The following is a 14,418-nucleotide window of genomic DNA, read 5'->3' on the forward strand; positions in this document are numbered from 1 at the left end:
TACATTCCTTTCGCGTAATATTTAGCATCACTACTAATAAAAATTTTAGCGCGTTTGAATGTGAATGCGCACGGTAATTTTTTGCTGCTATATCTTGTTAGTCAATACATACGTCCATTTTCCCGGCTGCAATGACATATATTTTCTGTTACGTCCGTATGTTTATTGCGTAGGTTTCATTTGTATTCATTTTTCTTCGGAAATTATTAGTTGAAAACGTTTCATAGTTTCATAGTTTCAGAAGTGGAAATATTATTTAAATCTGTTAAATTAAACGAGCTGTCTTTTGAAATATTAAATGTATCTTTTTTATCAATGCAAAATGCTTTTAATACGGCGCTTCTATCGTTTTTTAAAATTGTATAAATTTTGTTTGAAAACATTTTTTTGGAAATCCGGTATTTTTTTGAGAGTTCTGATTGCCTCCCAAAGAGTTTTATTGATTGTCCTATTGGACCATAGTGCTACAATGAACGAAAAAGTTATAGTCTTTCAACGTTTCGGAATCGTAAACTGCCCTCCCCCCTCCCCCGAAACTTCTAATGATGTTTTCATCGCTTTAATCGATGGAACTTTTTCTAATATTAATAGAGAACTCTAGAACTCTTCGGGGGGCAATCAGACTCTGCTTATTTTTTTTTAATTTTGAAAGTGAGGGACCAGCTTCACAAACATCGAGAATGTTCGATGATGGCAGAGTACGCTCTACCTCAGGTCACGTTGCGGATCAGTCTAGGAGCTGGTGGTAAAGAGCGGAATCGGAGCTGGTGATCGGGAAAAGCGGCGGAGAAAAAGAAGATTCCTCGTGCTAGAAGCATGGTTTTTGTACTGAATTGTTGTTCCCGCTCGTATTGTTGTACGGCGTCGCTTGGCGATTTCTGATTTACGATACGAGCGGAAGACGCATGGTTCGGCTGTCGCTCTCGGCTTCTTGCCGAACGGCCATAACCTCTAAATTATACTTTGAGATTTAAAATGTTATCGAGCGTACCGTGCTCTCAACACTCGCAAGTGACCAGGGGTCATTGCGGCGGCATCTGGCAGGATGTTAGTGCCGGATACAATGCAGTTTCTTTGGGGAGTGCATTGTTACAAAGTTACGAAAAAATGTTATGTTTAAACTCATTTTCGTAATCGTTTATAGCAGACTTAGAATCAATTTTTCTAACGAGTATCAAATTTTCCGAGCTCATGATACTCATTTTAGTTACTAGGAGGTAGAATTCTATAACTTGCAATCGTTACTTTTTCTAATCTAATTGGATATCTGGATAACTTTCCTTGTAAGAGGAATTCTCCGCTTATTGGCAGAATTTTTTTTTTTTTGGGTTGAGATAGATGTAAAGTCAATTTAAAGAAAATTCGAACTTGTAATATTGATAAAATTCTTGTTAGTTTAGAATCCCTTTATACAAAAAGTTGTTTATAGAAGTTGTCCTTCATTACGCAATATTTTTTATATAATAAGTTTAATTCAAAATTTCAATATACATGTACTTTGCTTACAGGCAAATGCAAATGTAAACGCATGAGGGATAGTATTAAATTTGATCGATATATCGTTTTTTTTATCGAATTATACTTACATTCTATTCTATTATAGAAGCTTTTGAATTTATTTGAAATGTCATAACTTTAAGATAGTTTTCTGACATGCGGAGTTTATCGACATACGAAATTGTATAGATATTTCATTAATTTTTATTGTGATATTTATAAAAGAGTTTATTAATCTTAGAAATATGTATCTTATTTATTTCAATTAAGAGACTAACTTTCTGCAAATTACGGATAGTTAAGTATACCGAAAATTTCAAATAAAATATATTTTGTGTAAGATCATGAAAAGTTTAAAGTTTGTATTCTGAACTTACATAGGATACGCATTGCAAAATGGTTGTTTTAATGAGATTTAAAATTCTACGCTACAATAAACACATTGTTTCTTTTTTTCTCTCTTTCTTTTTTCACTCTCTTTCTCTCTCTCCTTGGATTGTTGGGTGTTTTGACGATTAAAAATTTTTTATGTTAATTGTCAATAATTGGTGACACGACGAATTTTATAATTTTTTCATCACTTCATCACATAATCTGCTTGACTGAGACATGGCTTAAATCTGAAGTGTCAGATACTATGATCAACCTTCCTGGCTTTTCGTTGCTCAGCAATGATATATATTTGACACCAGCCCCACCACTTCTATCCCCATCAAGCAGATACCTACTGGCACTGAGTCAGCCGACTTCGCCGCTGCGCGAGAGCGAGCGAGAGAAAGCGTCCGTCCTTCTTGCTCTACTAGTAACTTGTAAACACAAACGAGTAATAGAGCGAAAAGGACAGCCGCTCTTTCTCTCTCGCTGTCTCGCTTCTCTATTAGTCGCTTGTTATAAGCGACAAAAAATCGAAAATGTGCTTTCTCGGCCGCTCGGCATGTTTCTGCATAAGGGAAAAAGGAACACACAGATTCTAGGTAACGATTTTGATAAATTTTAATAATCATATAATGCTTATTTAACCTCCCATTAATGATTTTAAAACGCGATAGTTTACGAAATATTAATTGTATGTTATAAAATTATAATATTAGGTGTTGGAATTAATTCGTAGCGTTTTTTAATGAAAGAATGTTATTTATTTCACATGAGCATTAAAAAATACATTAATGAAAGTACTTCCCATCACTTGTAAAACGCTACGAATTAATTCCAACACCTAATATATATTGGCATAATCTTTATAATTATATTAATCATCTCACTTTCGTAATTTAGTTCATTACAGAGTTTCAGAATTTTCACATACATTGAGATAATCCTAAAGTAAAATAGCCGTGTAATCTTATTAAAGTTGGCTCCTAATCGCGATCTCATTGTTGTCGCTATATTCGGCACGTCATTGGCCGTATCGCGTATCGCACCGGTGACACGTTTCGAGACGCATAATTGACGTGACGGAAAATGGATCGGTGAATGGCGCGTGTGAGAGGCTAGTGGAGGTTACCGAATATAATAAAATAATAATGTGGCAGTTAATAATATAATATGAGGGTAAGACAATAAGTTTTTAGAAAAACAAAGTAAAATACATTTTTTTTGATCGATTCATTTTTATTTCTCAACATAGTCTCCTTTTAGCTCGATACATTTGATCCAATGATTCTCCAACTTTTTCAAGCCGTCCGAATAATATGATTTGTCCAACCCTTCAAAATAAGCCTCTGTTTCGGCGATGAGCTGTTCTCTGATGGTGAATCTCTTTCCTCCGAACCATTTCTTCAGGTTTGGAAACAGGAAATAGTCGCAGGGAGCTAAATCTGGCGAATATGTTGGATGGGGAAGCAATTCGTAGCGGAATTCGTTGAATTTGGCTATCGGGCATGTGTGAACCCGTGCATTGTCTTGATGGAAGAAGATTTTCTTCTTCGCCAAATGGGGACGTTTTTTCTTTAAAATGTTGTTGAAACAGTCTAATAAAGCTGCGTAGTAATCGCCATTGATCAAGTGTTTCGACGGAAGGTAATCGATATGAATTATACCGCGTACATCTCAAAAAACTGTGGCCATCATTTCCGGCCGACTTTTTACGGTCTTCGTCTTCTTCGGAGCTGGTTCACTCGGTGAAGTCCATTGTTTTGACTATTCTTTCGTCTCGGGTGTGAAGTAATGGATCCATGTTTCGTCCACAGTAATGAATCGACGCAGAAATTCATTTAGATTAAGAGATCTTAAAACATCTTCAAACATTGTTTTGAAATCGTCACACCGTCGCGCTTATGGTCTACAATGAGCAAACATCCATCTTGCTGGTAGCTTTTTTATACCCAATTGTTCGTGCAAAATTGAAATCACTGTGCCATGTGATATGCTTGTGACCTCAACAAACTCGCGCACTTTCACTCGTCGATCAGTCAAAACAATATTGTGGACTTTATCGATGATTTCTGGTGTAGCAGCCTCAATTGAATGTCCCGAACGAGGTACATTACATGTGAATGTCCGACCACGTTTAAATTCATTCACTCAATTATATACAGTCGCAAACGCTGATGCAGATGTGCTATGAACATTATCCAACTTCGCTTTAATTTCTTTCGGCGTTAAATCTTTCACATATAGATGTTTGATCACTGCACGAAACTCGTTTTTTTCCATTTTGCAAAAAATACAAAGGTTGTTCGCTATAATCATCTACAGAAATGAAACTATACGATGAATTCCGCTCAAAATTTGACAGTAATCAACTGAAAGATGCTATTTGTCAAAAAATAATGTAACATGACACTGCGAATGCCCTCTGATAGATTTTCTAAGAACTTATTGACTTGTCCTCGTAGTAAAAATAATAAAATGCCTCGTAAGCTATTTATTTCTTATCACAGTAATGATAAAAAAGAGACGACAGTGGCGAGATGAGACATGAGGAAGTGAAAAAGAGGTCAGACGAGTGATGAGACGCGATAGAGGCGAGAGATGAGAGATGAGTAAAGGAAGATACGGAATAGAATCGAAAGATGAGAGAGAAGAGGGTTAGGTATTAGAAGAGTTAGTTATTTTGCGTTTTATTTTTGTATATTCTGATATAAAATGTCTTGTAAATTATATTAGGTGTACAACTTTGCTTCCGCCGGTTTTTTTCCGAAATTCGAGGCTTTATTGTAAAAAATTTATACATTTATGATTAAAAGTATTGTCCATTACTATCGCTAGCCATTACTTTCTCCCATTTTTCGAGCAGTGTACGAATCCCGCGTTGAAAAAACTGGTCATCTTTTGAGGCGATCCACGAATCGATCCAATTTTTTACTTCTTCATAAGACGGAAGTGCTGGTCAGCCAGGCCGTGTGCCATTGATCAAAATAAGTGATAGTCAGAGGGAGCAACGTCTGGAGAATACGGCGGGTGGGGTAGGACTTTCTATTTCAACGTTTCCAAGTATGTCTTGATCACTTTAGCAACATGGGGTCGAGCATTGTCATGCTGCAAAATCACTTTATGTCTCTCGTTGTATTGCGGCCGTTTGTCTTTCAATGCTCGGCTCAAACGCAATTGCGTTCGATACTGATCGCCTGTGATTGTTTCAGTCGGTTTTAACAGCTCATAATACACTACGCCTGGTCCCACCAAATACAGAGGCATGACCTTGGAGCCGTGAATATTCGGTTTGGCCGTCGACGTAGAAGCATGGCCGGGAACTCCCCATGATTTTCTTGAGGTTATCGTAAAATAAACCCATTTTTCGTCTCCAGTCACAATGCGATGCAGAAATCCCTTTCCCCATCTTTGCCTTTCAAGTAGCTGTTCACAAGCAAACAAACGCCGTTCAACATCTCTCGGCTTCAACTTGTACGGCACCCAATTTCCTTGCTTCTGAATCATTCCCATGACTTTCAGGCGTTTTGAAATGGTTTGTTGAATCACTTCCAATGATCGTGCCAATTCTTCTTGATTTTGACACGAGTCTTGATCAAGTAATGCCTCCAATTCTGCGAAAACCTTCTCTCTTCCATCGCTATGTCAAAATCACCGTTCTTGAAGCGTTGAAACCACTCACGACACATTCTTTCACTAATAGCGGCCTCACCATAAGTATTTGAGAGCATTCGATGAGCCTCAGCCGCAGATTTCTTCATATGAAGCAGAAAATTAAAATCTCCCGCAAATGATGAGAATTTGGCTCGTAAATTGACATTTTCAATCGAAAATAACTTTATGATGCAAATACAAATCGACTAATGTTTCTATGGGACTATGTTGACAGATGCTCAAGTTTATTGTATGACGTCTATGATCTATTTATTTCGACCACCACTTACCGCTAAAGCCATCTATAGGAAAACGGCGGAAGGAAAGTTGTACATCTAATACATTTTTTAGTAATGACAAAAAAAGATAATCAGAGTTGCAATACAGGAAGTTGGAAGTAAGAAATATATAGGTATCGAGCGAATTATGAGAGATGAGGGCAGGAAGTAACGAGATAGAGGCGAAAGACTTAAGAGACTAGAGAGAGAAGAAATGAGATATCGATGAGAGAAGAGAGATGCTAAATAAGAAAGTTACCAGAAGAATAGAGAAAATACGACACAATAAAAGACTTTACTATTTCTATCACCGTCTAGAATTTCCTTTTTCTCGGAAGAAAAGTTGCTTTTGCAAGATCTTCATCTGAGATGGTATCTGGTATCATTTTCATATCTGACATAATAAGTAAGAAATATGACATTTTATCAGTATTAAGAATGTTAAATAGTTGAAGTTTTGTTTTTACTTTAAATTATCAAGAACTTTACGAGATCTTTACGTCGTACTTCGAATCTAAATTTAGGTGAAAGAAGAAATCTAAATAAATGAGAGATGAAACTTTTATTTTTAAATTTAATTTTAAAATAAAATTGTTATTTTCAAAGAATTAATGATTTTATAGTCATTTTCTATTTTATTTCTGTACATTTTGATATAAAATATATTGTAAGCTATATATTTTTTTAGTAACGACGAAAAAGAGATGAGAGAAGCAAGACAAGACATTGGAAATGAGAGAGATGCAGGGCAAGTGATTGAACGAGATAGAGGCGAAAGGTAAAAGAGAGATGAAAGAAGAAAAAACTAGACAGAGAAGAAAGATGAGGGAGGACAGACAATAGACTAGAGAGATACGAAACCAGATATTAGTGAGAGATGAGAGACGAGAGATGAAAAATGAGAAAAAAGCGAGAAAGGCAAAGAAAAACGAGAAGTGAGAGAAGAAATTTAACTATAGAATTTAATCTTAAAATTATATTGTTGTTGTTAAAAATTAATAATTTGAGACACTTTATGTTTTATTTCTGTACATTTTTGTAAATAAAATGTATTGTAAACTATTTATTTTTTAGTAATGACGAAATCAGAGAATAGGAATCAGAGTGGCGAGACAAGAAATTGATAGGAAAAGAGATTTAAGACGAATGATGAGACGCGATAAATGCAAGAGAGATGAGAGAAGGAAGAAGCTAGATAGAATTGAAAGACGAATGAGGAGATTCGAGAGATGGGAAATGAGAGAGAAACGAGACAGATGTATATAATTCAAGATATAGATGAGAGGAGAAATTTTAACTTCGAAATTTAATCTTGAAATTAAATAGTTGGTGTTAAACAATGAATAATTTGTATATCCTTCTTTCTTTTGTAAAATTATTTTTAAAATTATTTTAAAGTGTAATTAAAAAAATAATAATGAAGAGATTAAAAATAATTTAAAAAATAATTTTCGCATTATTTGTTATAGAATAAATCAAGTTTTGAGAAATATAAAGAAATTGCTGATATGTAATTATGTGTAAAATTATACATAATTATATATTTCATATTACCAATTCTCATTTTTCTGAACAAATGTTCAGAATTAATAAAAAAATAGATTGGTTGCGACAAAAAAATTTCAAATTATCTAAATCTAAAATTAGACCTATTTCTTATGTTATTTCTAACGACACGAATGATAACCCTTCAAATATTCGTCTTGTTGTTGATAAGTTCTCGCATAATATCCATTCTAAGTTTGAAAGAATTGACATTAATCCCGATAATTTTAATGAGGCGTCTCCTTTAGATACTTTACATGAAAAATGGTTTATTAATTTGAGTGGCATTGACATTCCCTTAGAAGTTCGGTACTTGTTACAACTCAGTGAAAAATTTGGGCTTCCTAAATATAAATATAATAAATATAAATTCAATAAATATAATAAAGACAGTATCTTGATTGAATTTATAAAACACATTGAAAATAATATAATTGGTCTTCCTAATATTGGGTATGGGAATAAGTTTCCGCCCATTGCAGAAAGATGTCGTTAGTAGCATTGCTCGTGTGTTTGATAGAACGGCAAGACATGTTTTTGAAAGGTGTGTGTCCAAACTTTTGAGCCCAATAGATGGCATTCGTTCAAAGCGTAACAAAGAGTAACTTTTTTTTGCGTTGAAGATGTCGGAATTTATTCCAAAAAAGCAACATTTGCGGGAAGTTTTACTCCATTATTTTATTTTAAAGAAAAGTGCTGCGGAAACGCATCGTTTGTTCGTAGATATTTACGGTGAGCATGCTCCATCGAAAACTAGTTGTAAAGAAGTAGTTCGGCGATTCAACAGTAATGATTTTGACGTGCGTGATAAAGAACGCGAAGGTGCACCGAAAAAATTTGAAGATGCAAAATTGCAAGCATTACTCGAAGAAGATTCGTGTTTATCGATAGGTTGGCAAAAGAATTAAATGTTGATAGATCCACTATTGAAAAACGTCTACACGCAATGGGAATGGTGCAAAAAGAAGGAAATTGGGTGCCATACAAATTGAAAGAGAGAGATATGGAAAGACGTTTGGTCATCTGCGAGATGCTTCGTCAATGACAAGGAAGGGTTTTCTATTATACATCGTATCGTAACTGGCGATGAAAAATGGATCTACTACGATAACTCTAAACGCTTGAAAGCATGGATGATACCAGGTCCATCAACGCCAAAACGAAATATCCATGCTTCGAAGATTATGTTGTGCATCTGGTGAGATCAAAGAGGTATTATATATTATGAGCTGCTCAAACCGTCCGAAACCATCACTGGCGATCGTTATCGGCTACAACTGATACGTTTAAACCAAGCTTTGAAAGAAAAACGATCGGAATAGGACAATAGGCACAACAAGTTGATTTTGTTACATGACAACACTAGGCTACACGTTGCAAAACCGATCAAGAAATACTTGGAAAGAGTAAAGTGGGAAATTCTGCCCCACCCGCTGTATTCACCGGACATTGCCCCTTCAGATTTCCATTTGTTCCAATCCATGCAGTCGGCCCTTTCTGGAGAACGATGCAATTCTTATGAAGGTATCAAAAAATGGCTTGATGAATGGATCGCTTCAAAAGAATCAGATTTTTTCATTCGAGGAATCCGTTTATTATCGGAAAGGTGGGAGAAAGTTGTCGCTTCCGAAGGAGCATACTTTGAATAAACTCACTTATTAAGATTTGTTTAAATAAACACATCTTTTTCATTTAAAAAGGGCGGAAATTTATTCCCATACCCAATAATATCATTAACTTTGTTAGGAATAATTTTTTCCCAATACTCAATAGATTCCATAACAATTTTCCTTCTCCTACTTTTGCTGACAAACTGATTTTGGAATGGTTACGTATAACAAAAAGATTTATTAATAACCATCCCAATATATTTATCACAAACGCCAATAAAGGTAATGTTACTGTTGCTCTGGACAAGGGCGCCTACGTATCAAAAATGGAGGAGATTCTTTCAGACACTAACACTTACGCGATTGTCAATAAAGATCCAAGTAAAAAATTGACTCAGAATTTACTTTGTTGGTGAGATGGAAGCGTGATCAGTTTATTGACGAACAAACATATCGTAGATTGCTTACAACTGATGGTGTTATACCTAGAGCTTATGGTTTGACTAAAATACATAAGGATGGTAATCCATTGAGAGTGATTGTGTCATCTATTAACAGTCCATTATATTATCTTTCTCTTTTTTTGCATAATTTAATTAGTGATAGTATACCAAAAGCTCCTAGTTACATTAAAGACAGTTTCCATTTGGTTGAACATTTAAATGTACTGTTTTTGTACTGTTTTTGATTCCGAATATGTTTTGGCTTTGTTGGATATAGTATCCCTTTTTATTAATATTCCTATTGAGCTAGCATTAAATATCGATAGGAGATAGGTTTACATCTCGGCGAAGACAAACATTTCAAAAAACGAGTTTATTATTGCTGTTAGATTTATTTTAGATTCAACCTTTTTTTGCCTTTAATAATAGAACTTATAAACAGATATTTGGCACTCCGATGGGTTCACCGTTATCTCCAATAATCGCCGACATTGTAATGCAAGATTTAGAAGAAACAGCACTTAAAAAATTGTCAGTACAACGTTTGTTTTATTTTAGATATGTAGACGATGTTCTTCTCGCGTTTCCATCTGATACCATCAATGACGCTTTAAATATTTTTAACTTTTTACATACGAGATTACAGTTTACTTTGGAAGTTGGTACAAGTGGCAGATTAAGTTTTCTTGATACAATGTATTCTTGTTATAAATAATCAGAGAATTATATTTGGCATTTATCATAAAAAAACATTTTCCGGAAGATTCCTTAATTTTCATTCAAATCATTCTCTTTACCATAAAAAAGACACTATCATCAGTTTCATCGACAAAATTATTCTATTATCACATCCATGATTCCAACAAAAAAATTTGATAGATGCTATTCATGCTTTTTTAAATAACTGTTATCCTCTTCCCTTTATTTTCTCTACAATTAAAGTTGAGATTAAAGTTTCATATACATAATAAATATTGGGTCATCTAAAAAGTATCCGCGGTTTTTTGTTATTAGATGTGTGTTGATGGTCATATATCTAGTGACAAAGTACCGCGGATACTTTTTAGATGACCAAATATATTACACATAATTCACGTGAGAAAGACAAATATTTTACGATTCCTTATGTCAAATCTATTTCTGAAAGTTTCTTTCCTATCTCTAGTATGTTTTATTGTAAATTAGCCTTTTCTATTCCCAACATATTAAAAAGTTTTATAAAAAGAGGAAAAAATAAGCTTTCCTATCCAATCAGAATGTTGTTTATAAGATCTCCTGCGATGATTGTGAGGCGAGTTATGTTGATTAGACAAAACGAAAATTGAGTACGAGATTACATGAACATATCTCTGACATTAGGAAGAATATGGGTTCTCCTACTGTCATAACTAAGATGTGTGTTGATGGTCATATATCTAGTGACAAAGTACCGCAGATACTTTTTAGATGACCCAATATATAATGAATGACGGCACTTTACACTTTCTCTATCGACATTAATAACTTTTATGTCTTATAATATAAAAAATAATTTTTGCCTCTTTCTTTTAATTTTAATTTTATTACTTGCGATTTGTTTTGTACCTTTCTTTTTATTATTTACGACTCGATTTGTATTTTTCTTATTATTTTTATTTTTATTCCTGTCGTAATTTATTATTACATTTTGTACTTGCTAACAGAAACATGTTCGTCCTTATTCTACATACACAATCTGGAGGAACACATTGTTGTCAACTGCAACTTTTATATAATTTTCAATTTATTTTGGAGCGAGATTTATAGATGATATTGCGTCCGAGAGCAAATTTTTAATTAATTTTTATATATTTTATCTATGTAACATTTCCATTGTTATTTTTGCGTCACATTGAAAATGATCCAGGGATCGAAACGTTTGTGTTGTTTTTTACTTGCTGACGGTCAAATTAAATTTCATGTTTTTAAATTCATGACATGTTTTATTTTAACTATTTAATATAAATTTGATAATTTATAATGATTGTTTTAGGCTCGTAGCCCTTTGTCTTTTTATTTATTTTAATTTATTGAGCCTTATTACTTTTATAATTTCTCTTCCGAATCCGAAATCCTAGAATCCAAAATCCTTGGAAAGAGAAAACTTCTCCTAAAAATTTAAATAATATATATATCCAGAAAATTTTGGAGAGAGAAGTTACCAAACCTCTTCTGAAAATTTAAATAATCCAGAAAATTTTGGAGAGGGAAGTTATCAAACCTCTCCTGAAAATTTAAATAATTCAAAAAATTTTGGACAGGGAAGTTATCAAACTTCTCCTGAAGAATTAAATAATTCTAGAATCGCAGAGGAAAGTTTCCGTACTTCCCTGTTAAATTCTACTCTTGTCGATTGCAAGGAGGTAAATAACCAAATCTCGCTATGCAATGCGACTCAATTCTGCCAAAGGAAAAGAGTTCCACTCTAAAAAAAAATTAAATTACCAAGGATTAGAATGCCCGCAAAAAAATGATAATCATCAAAGTGATTCCTCTCATATTACTATCGATGAACTTCTAGAAAGAATGCAATCATGTAATCCTTATATAAATGTTCATAATTCGAAGGGAAATAAATCATCTTAAAAAATTCTAATCTACACAAAATCAATCTCAAGAAATGATAGACAAATTCATACGCAAACGTAAGTCAAAACACAAGGAAAGAACCGAACAGGAATGTCAAAATGAACCTAAAAAATATTCCACGCGAATGCTTAGTTGTATCGGAAAAAATCGGAAAGGACAGATTCACAGAAATTACAGAACTATTGTGTTTGGAGCATTTGAGTTTCCAGGAAAAACAAGTGTAATGAAATTTATAAACTGACAGCCAGGACAGATTCACATCCCTGGAGAAAAGTTGTCAGCAACGAATATATTACAACATCAAATATCTACAACGGATGATCGATCTATAAATACGCGACCTATAAATTAACCAAACCTCTCAGCAATTTGTTAAAAAATGATACTAAATTTGAATGAACAATAGAAAAGTTCTTCTAAGCATAAAAACAGAAATTGTGCGAAGAACTTGTCTTACAATATCCTGACTTTTCTAAATCTTTTATATTAACTATTGATGCTTCCGGAATAGCATAATTGGAGGCATCCTATCACAAGGAGAGATAAATAAAGATCGACCGATAGCATATGCTTCGCGAACTCTAACGAAAATGAAATAAAATACAACACTTATGAAAAAAAAGCTTTAGCCATAGTATAGTGTATTGTGTCAAGCATTTTAGATCTTATCTATATGGACAGAAATTTATTTTAGTAATTAAAGTAAAGTAACGAACCACAAACCTCTTCTCTGGTTTAAAAATGTACAGGACGCCAACATGCGAATACTACGATGGAGATTAAAATTAGCTGAATACGATTACGATGTGATATACAAAGCAGGTAAAACTAATGTAAATGCCAATACATTATCACGAAATCCGGTAGACCTTGAAGAAGCGAACTGCAATATAATTAATCATCACAAGCTTTTGAATCTTAATGATGCAGAAACGATTTCTAAAATGCTAAAGGAATCAGATGAGGAGGGCGAGGATTTTAAATTATATTCGATTGATGACGAACCACTTGAAGACTTATTACGAGACGATTCACCTGAAGAGGGTACGAATTCAATATCTATTACACAAAAGGAGACAGAAAAGTCACAATAGCTACAAGCTATAGAAAAGGTTACAACACACAATACTCCTCGAAATAATAAAATGCAGATTCGAAGTCAAACAGCAAAAAATAGGGACGCCCAGCAGGATAAGCTAACTAGAGATTTACATTAAAGGGAATTATTAAAGGTCAAAATGTTTGAAAATTATTTACTTTATTTTATGTTATAAAACGATTAAAATATATTATAGCGCACATTAATTTGCTTGGCACGAATAGTCTTTTATATTTTATTTAATTTTAAATTAATAAGTAAGTATAATACATACAAACTAGAAGGAAGAACAATTTTTTTATTTTGAATAATTGTAATTTATCTGTAAACAAAAATAATAACAATAAAGAGAAAACATTACAAATAATTAAAACGATAAATTTGGTATTTTAGAAAAAAAAATCAAGTTTAAAGAAAAATAAAAAAATGCTTATGCACACACACACACACACACACACACATATTTATATATACAATTTTATATATAATTATATATAATTATATATTAGAACTTTTATTTTCTTTCTCTTTATTATTATCTTTTAATTATAAATTTATGTATAATTTTAGACAATTATATATTATTCTTTATTATTTTCATTCATTATTTATAAATTGTAATAACATTTTTTATACATCTAATAAAAAAGTTTATTTTACATTATAATTATCTCATATGATAATTATCTCATATATCCCTGTATTTTTTATATCAAATCCAGTTATATTCTATTATAATTATACGATAGTTTAATCAAATATGTACATATTCATATGTATATATTCACGATCATAATTGTAGTAAATGATAAAAAGAGACCGGTAATACATAAATGATGTGCGTGCAACAAAGATAACCACATCAAGCGTAACAACTTTGTCGAATCAAATATTTTTAGTCTAGAGGTTTGCTAACATGGGGGTCCAACTGTCACGAAAGAAGCGAGAAGGCAAAAGATTCGAGAGAGACGCTCGCAAACTGAGCACACCATGTTAGAGAAACCGCATAATGAAAGGAATAGGGAATAGGGAACAGAGAATAAGAATTTCAACCTATAAGAAACCACGTACTGTGGAATACAGTTTCTCATAGATCGAAATTCTTATTCTCTTTCCTGTTCCCTATTCTTTTCATTGTGCGGTGCCCCTTATTTCTACCATGATAAAATAAACTGAATCATTAAAGCTATGGTACATAGAGATGACTTAAAATTTAAGCAGTAAAGGTATATTTTCATGGGTGACCTTTTTTGGACACGTAATTATTGGACACCGCACGATTGGACATGCACGATTGGACACTACATTATTGA

Source organism: Acromyrmex echinatior, chromosome 8 (genome assembly GCF_024713525.1).
Source record: "Acromyrmex echinatior isolate Ae372 chromosome 8, ASM2471352v2, whole genome shotgun sequence".
Lineage (NCBI taxonomy): Eukaryota > Metazoa > Arthropoda > Insecta > Hymenoptera > Formicidae > Acromyrmex > Acromyrmex echinatior.